Source organism: Chrysochloris asiatica, unplaced genomic scaffold, assembly GCF_000296735.1.
Source record: "Chrysochloris asiatica unplaced genomic scaffold, ChrAsi1.0 scaffold00063, whole genome shotgun sequence".
Lineage (NCBI taxonomy): Eukaryota > Metazoa > Chordata > Mammalia > Afrosoricida > Chrysochloridae > Chrysochloris > Chrysochloris asiatica.
In genome coordinates, this window is record NW_006408581.1 from 1,836,668 (window position 1) to 1,844,590 (window position 7,923).

Genomic DNA, 7,923 nt, shown 5'->3' on the forward strand with positions numbered 1-7,923 from the left:
ACCGTTGTTGCTACCACTGTGCAAATCCATCTTCTTGGGTATCTTCCTCTTTTATGCTGGTCCTTTTCTTTACCATGATGTCTTTCTGTATGGAATGGTCCCTCCTGAAAATATGACCAAAGAATGAAACATGAAGTCTTATCAACCTGGCTTCTAAGGAGCATTCTTGTTTCTTCCAACATAGACTTGTTTGTTCTTCTGGTAGCCCACGGTGCCTTCAATATTATTCTCCAACAACAGAACTCAATTACATCAATTATTCTGTGATCTTCTTTATTCAATGTCCAAATTTCACACGCATCTGAAGTTTGATTAAACACCATGATTTGGTTAAGGTGCACTTTAGTCCTCAAATTGACATTTTTCTTCTTAAACACGTTAAAGATACCTTGTGTAGCAAATTTACCTAATGCAATACGTTGCTTGATTTCCTGACTGCTATTTCTGTATGTATTGAAAATGAAACCCAGCAATATGGTTTTTCTTGAAATATTTGACAACTTCATTCTTTTCTCCATTTATCATAATGTTATTTTTGGTCCAGTAGATTTTCATTTTCTTTACATTGAGGTGCAAACCATTCTAAAGGCTATGCTCTTTTATCTTCATCAGTAAGCATTTCAAGTCCTCTTCACTTTCAGCAGACAAGATTGTATCATCTGCATATCTCAGATTGTTAATGAATATCCCTTCAATCTTGAGGACACATTCTTCTTCATGTAATCCAGCTTCTCAGATTTTTTTTCTCAGTACATAGATTGAATAAGTATGATGAAAAATTTACAACCCTGGTGCACACTTTTCTGGATTTTAAACCATTCATTGTCTATGTGTTCAGTTCAAATGACTGCTTCTTGTTTACATACAGGTTCCTCATGAGCACAATGAAGGGTCCTGGAAAACCCATACTTTGCAATGTGATCCATAGCTTATCATGATCCTCACAGTCAAAACTCAGTGACACAAATTTTTATTTTATAGTATGGAACTTCAGAACTCTTAAATGAGTCTCAGTTGACTATTTTCAAAGTATTGGGAGAGCTGTGTTTCTTCTGGAGACTTTAGGGGAGAATCTGTTCCTTGCATGTTTCAACTTCTAGAGGTCATGCACATTTCTTAGCTGGTGGTACCTTCTGTCTTGAAAGCTAGCAATTGCATCACTCAAAACTTCACTTCCTCATTATGTCTCCTCCTTTGACTCTACCTGTTGAGAGCTACAAATGCCATTACAAGATGGCGCCGACCTCAACTTCCTCCTTCTTGTTTCCTTGTCTTTATCCACGTCTGCGCATGTGCTAAAAACTCAACTCACTGTATGCTAAGTAGGCACCATCCAGCCAGCCAATCAGGTTACCATTCGTTGTATGCTAATTAGGCATGTTTCTACCAACCAATCATGTAACCAGTCATGTCCCACCACGCCTTCCTTTGAGAGTATATATTCTCCTGCTACTCCCTTACCCAACGTCGTCCTCCACCACCGTTGAAAGAGCTGTAACCCTAGAAGAGCTGTAACAATAAAGCTACTGTCAGAAGAATCCTGCTTGTCGCGTCCTTTATCGGCGAGGGCGCGCGACATCTACCCATTTTTATTTATTTTTCATTTATTAAGGACCCTTATGATTATTTTGTGCTGGACTGGATTATCCTGAATAATCTTTCCATCTCAAAGTCTTTAGCTCAATCACATCTGCAAATTCACTTTGTCATGCAACTGGCATATTCACAGGTTCTACAGATGTATGAACATACATGTATGAACTTGTACATTCTTGGATGTATGAATTATGTAGTCTAACAGTCACCAGTACAAGTTGCTATAATAGCAAATTCATTACCTTGATTATTATGTATAAAAATTAAAAAAATATATATGTTTATTCATCCAATATTCTATGAGCTATATTTTATATTAATCAAATTGTTGGGATGTGAAAATTTACCTTTATAAAAAAAAATTCTAGCTATTAAGTAGAGAAGAAATTGTAGATTTTTAAAAATTATTATTTTATAGACATAAATAGAAAATAATAACTCTAAGCGTCAATATTAACTGAATATTAAATGTGTGAAGAAAACATTCATAATGAATTGTTGTCTAACATCACATGAACCTCCTTAATAATTTTATCATCATTAAAATAACAAGGTAGATTTTATGTATCTACTAATATGATGAACTAAGTACTGGACTACTGACCTCAAGGCTAGTGCTTCAATCTACCAGCTGCTCCTCAGAAACCCTATATAGGTTTACTGTAAGTCAAAATTGGTATGATGGCACATAACAACAACAAGAAACAGGGAGGATAATCTAAGAAGTATTTTTATGTAAATTAAATATGAATCTAATGCAAAATTGGCGATGGATGTGGCATCCATTTAAATATGAAAACTAAGAGGGGGAGTTTGAATTATTCTTACAGATCAAAAACTTTCATGCTATAAAAAACCTGACACTGTAGAAAATAAAATAGTAAAGATGGGATGCTGAAGGAAAAAAATGTTTGAGTCATAGAGAAGAAGTATATGGACATGCCAAAAATATTTAAAAAGACAACACTGTCAAACTATACATTTGGACAGAATCCATATCCGTGTGTCCTAGAGTAACTACAGTCCAAAATCTTTACCTGTCAGGATTATTTAGGGTTCTACTATGTTTAAAGTTCAAGGAGAATATTAGTTTACTTCAGTAGGGGCAGCACTCAGGGAGATGTCAGAAGGGCTATGGTTCCTGGGAATCTCCTTCAATCCACAAACCAGCTAGAAGGAATGTGATAGGAAAGAAGAATATAATAAAAGCACCGCAGTTGGGACTTAATGTCCTCAGCCACACATACACAGCCTTCACTTGGTATTCCTCTGAGCCCTGAAGCTGACATTCTTGCAGGATTTCTGCACATGGGGGGCTCAGTTTTATGATGCTTCCCAGATGTGTTTATAGTTGGGCACTTGATGGCAATGAAAGAATAGAAGAATATTCCAGTTAGGGCATAGTAGGATCAGGGCCAAGACTTTGTGGGGTCAGAATCTGGCTTTCTAGCAGGTCAGGGCAAGCTGTCCTACTGCCCCCTTTCAGGGAAAGAAGGAAGTAGAAACCTAAAAGACCTTAATCTTGGGCCAAATGGCAGTTTGTTTGCTTGTTTGTTTGTTTGTTTCAGGCTGAGGGGACTTCAGATCCTGAAGAACAGGTCTTCATATGATAAATAGTCCAGAGCCAGGTAGGTCTTGGGAAGGACAAGATGAAGGCTAGATGTGTTTGGGATTGATTACTCGGGATGGTAGCATTGGAGTCCGGGCTGAATAAAAACAGAATTCTGGAATTTAAATATTTTCAAGATTGGATTTAACATACAACTTAGTACTCCCTTTTATTATTTTCATTTGTATCAGCTTACAAAAGTAACTTAAGTTTGATCTAACGATAATGAAAAAAAATCACAGCAACATAATTTCATACCAGAGTTGTTATTACCATGTCACAAAAATACAGCATGCACATGTACAGAAACTCCTTATAGGATATTAATGAAAAAAAATCAGCCAAACTCAGAATATGAGGCATTCTAGAGATATCTATGGAATCCTGCTGTGGCTCTGTACGATAAGCACTTGACCGCACTGTCTGTTTGAACCACAAGGTTCAGTGGTTCAAATCTCCCCAGTTGCTCCTTGGAAACCCTATACAGTGTCACTGTGAGTCTGAACAATAGAGACATATATGCTAACAGCAAGGTTCAAACCCACCAGAAACCCTAAGCTCAGAACAAACTTGACAGCACATAACAACAAACAGACATGTGATTCATATCTTTAAAATCAATGACATTAATGCTATGAAAGGGGAAGTGAGAAAGTGGGACTATTACAGAATAGATGAAACTGTGATAAACCATAACTTCAAGCACAAAGTGTGGCCCTGATTCAAACCACCCAACTATAAAAAGACCTAAGAGAAAATGTTAAGTGTTGATGAGTCAATTCTGACTCAGTGATCCTGTACAGAAAATATCCCAGGAGCAGCTGGTGAGCTTGACCCATCAATATTGCAGTTCTAACTGACTTTGCAGTTTAGTGTATTAACTTGCAGTGCCACACCAGGACTAAACATGAATTGGAATATTATTAGAAAGTAAAGAATATAATAAAAAATGGCAGGTGTGATTAGAGTATTGTAGCTATGTAATAAAAGAGTCCTTATCTATAGACTGAGATATTTATGAATGAGACGGTGCAGAGTTTAAAATATGCTTGATAGTACTTTGGGAATAATAACAAAAAATTGTGGGTGTAGAAGGTTAATATGAAAAGTTGTTAGCCAATGTATATAATACATTTTTTTCTTAATGTATGATTAATCTTAAATAATCTTTATATTAGTAGTTGTATTACATGGGTTATGAGAGTTGATTTTTATTTAATTTAGACCTATATCAGTTAACTTTTATAAAGCATTAATGATGTTATTTTATAACTCAAAACATATTTGAGAATTACACATAACTTTAAAATGTATTCTCCTTCAGTGATACCTGAGAAAATTCAGTTCCTCTGTATCTAGGAAAATTAATATTAATATTTATTTGTTATAACTTATTTAAAATGTAAAGCCTCAGAAACCACATACATAGTCACTATAAGGCAGGACCGATTTGGCACTTAACAACAACAACATTTAAAATGTAATATATTTATAAATTAAACATCAGATTTTATACAGATTGCTTTATTAATTGATCTCTAGAGATTTTTAAATACATTTTTCCTAAGTATATATTCAAATTACAACTTGTCAAGCAATTTACATTTTCAATTTTCTCTATGTGTTTCTATTTATTCCAATTTTAGAGGACTCTATTAATTTTGAACAAAGAGTAATCAACAAATTTTCAGAACCCACGCACAATTGGGAAGATTAATATAGTATTATAAAGCTTAAAGATTATAATGTTCTCCATTTCATTCCTTTGGAATATTTTATAATCATCCATCTTAGAGCACTAATCTTGAGAAAGGTCTAAGATTACTAAGAAACACTAAAGGAAGGTAAAGAATTGCTGTTATGCTAAATAATATAATTGGAATGAAAACATGAGATAAATTGTATCATTTGCCCTTAGTGCAAATACAAGTGTGCAAAGCAAAATGCTTTCAAATGTCATTAAATAATATTTCACTTTGATTTTAAATAAGAGACTTTGAAAATAGCATTAATTGATGAAATAGTGATGAACTATGTTGGTATATGTAATAACAATTCTGACTCCATTTTTTATATTTTCTTTGTTCCACATATAGGAAAAGTAATATGAAAATCTAAATGACCTCCTCTCATAAGTACATTTGGGTGCTGGTGAGAAATTCTTCACCTGTTCACATCATCTCACTATGGTAATAATTGGAGTCAATGTCCTCTTTTTTTTCTCTGTGAAGTCTTTTTTAGGAATAATTGAGGGCCACCCTTACTTTTCAGCAAAGTCTCATTATTTAAATAATAAATCTTTTCATAACCTCCTGTGTATTTGTGGTTGTGTGCGAATAGTATGTATTGTCATGCATCCTAACTTTCCAGGACGTCTGAAGAAATTGACCGAGGGAGTAAAGTATCTAGGTGATAATCATTAGCACCACATTACCAGGGGTCTCTCTTATTTTACTATGATTTGTAGACTAACTTTGCTGCTTGCTGATGAGCACTCGTAACTGTGCTTCTTTGTACTGTGTTTACTAATAGCACACTGGTTAAGCACTTGGCTACTAATAAAAACATCGATGGCTCGAACCTACTCAGCTGCTCCATGTGAATGGTCTGATGATTTGCGTCATTAAAAATTGTTGCTGCGGTAGATGCCAACTCATAACTCCCTGTAAACAGTTTCCGGAGGCTGCCTGCCTTCACTGGAGCAGCCAGCCCGATATTTCTCCCGAAGAACAGCCAGTGGGTTTGAACTTCCGACCTTGCAGTTAGCAGTTCTGTGCCTAATCCAGAGGCCTCCTTCACTAAAAGCGTATGGACATGTACCAGCGCCGGGAGGATGCTCGGAACCCAAAGGCTCACCTCATCGAGAAAGGTGAGCTGCCCTCCTGGATCATCAAGGATGATGCTGAGGTCTAGAGGCTCACGTGTGAGGAAGAAGAGGAGAAGATCTTCAGCAGGGGGTCTCGCCAGAGCAGGGACATGGACTACAGCTACACCCTAACGGAGAAGCAGTGACTGAAAGCCATCGAAAACGGCGATTTGGAAGAAATGGAAGAGGAAGTGCGGCTGAAGAAGCGGAAAAGACGAAGAAACGTGGATAAGGATCCAGTGAAAGAAGATGTGGAGAAAGCTAAGAAGAGGAGAGGTCGCCCACTAGCCGAGAAACTGTCACCCAACTCTCCCCCCCCACCCAAACTAACCAAACAGATGAACGCAATCAATGATACTGTGATCAACTACAAAGACAGTTCCGGGCGGCAGCTCAGTGAAGTCTTTATTCAGTTACCTTCCAGGAAAGAGTTACCAGAATACTATGAATTAATTAGGAAGCCTGTGGACTTCAAAAAAATAAAGGAGAGAATCCATAACCACAAGTACCCAAGCCTGGGCGACCTCGAGAAAGACGTCATGCTTTTCTGCCACAACGAGCAGACCTTCAACTTGGAAGGCTCTCAGACCAACAAAGACTCCATTGTCTTGCAGTCTGTGTTTAAGAGCTCCCGGCAGAAAATCGCCAAAGAGGAAGAGAGTGAAGATGAAAGCAATGAAGAGGAGGAAGAGAAGGATGAAGAAGAGTCTGAATCGGAAGCAAAATCTGTGAAGGTGAAAATCAAGCTCAACAAAAAAGATGAGAAAGGCTGGGAAAAGGCAAGAAGAGGCTGAATCCAGGGAAAGCCCGTTGTGAGCGATTTTGACAGTGAGGGGGAAGAGGATGACAATGAATATTTAGAAGCAAGTGTGACCGATGACGAGTAATCCCGGGGGACCTTTTCTTCCTCGGTAGAGCCTAGCTCTCCCCTCTTCCCGCTCTTCATTTCGACCCAGTGAGTTCATTTTGTCACAGTCACTGGGCTATTTCTATATTATCATCATCTATACAACTAGCTATATGGTAGTACCAGACAAACGTATAATATCATGGTGTAAACACACACACACACACACACGAGCACGCACACACGCACGCACACAGACACACATACACACAGAGACACACAGAGAAATATTTGTAACATAGTGTGACCAAACGGGCCTCAAAGATTCAAAGATTAAAACAAGCAGACAGACAAACAAGCAAAACAAAGACGTTTTGGGATGGGAAATATGTGGGTGGGTTGTATATTTCTATGGGTTAGGTCTGATTATTAGTGTTTGAACTGTGCCTCGTTTCATCGGGTGCCAAGATGGGAAAAATCTGTCGTTTTGTAGTGCTGATAACCAGAAGACGCCACGAATAGCCACTGGTTATTTTATTTTGCATCAGGTGATGCTCAAAGGTTTTTTTTTTTATTATTATTTGTTTGGTAGTCGTGTTTTTGTTCTCTTTGTTTGTTTTTATTGACACTGTGGTACATGTAAGCCGCTGGAATAGTTGGTCAGTGTACAATTTCAGCTGTATGTACGTTTCTTTACCATTTTTGATCTAGGAGCTGAAAAAGAAATGCATTTGGAATTGTATACGATTTATGTCTACTGTAAACAATGCTTACTTTTTTATTTCTCTCTCTTTTGTGCTCTTGATTTTTACAATGTTTTTGTGGAAAACACTATTGACTCTTGAGATTTATGCAGTGTATTGGGTAGCTTCTTCGATCCACCTGACTGATCACCTATGTTACCAGCGTGTTTCGTCTCCTTCTCCCCAAAGTGTACTTAATCTTTGCTTTCTTTGCACAATGTCTTTGGTTGCAAGTCATAAGCCTGAGGCAAATAAAATCCCA

The 7,923-nt window shown here is 37.3% G+C and overlaps 1 pseudogene; it reads left to right on the plus strand.

Annotated features, from left to right (window-relative positions):
* Positions 1-6,226: 6,226 nt before the first annotated feature.
* On the plus strand, positions 6,227-6,958 carry LOC102826637 (annotated as a pseudogene).
* Positions 6,959-7,923: the final 965 nt, after the last annotated feature.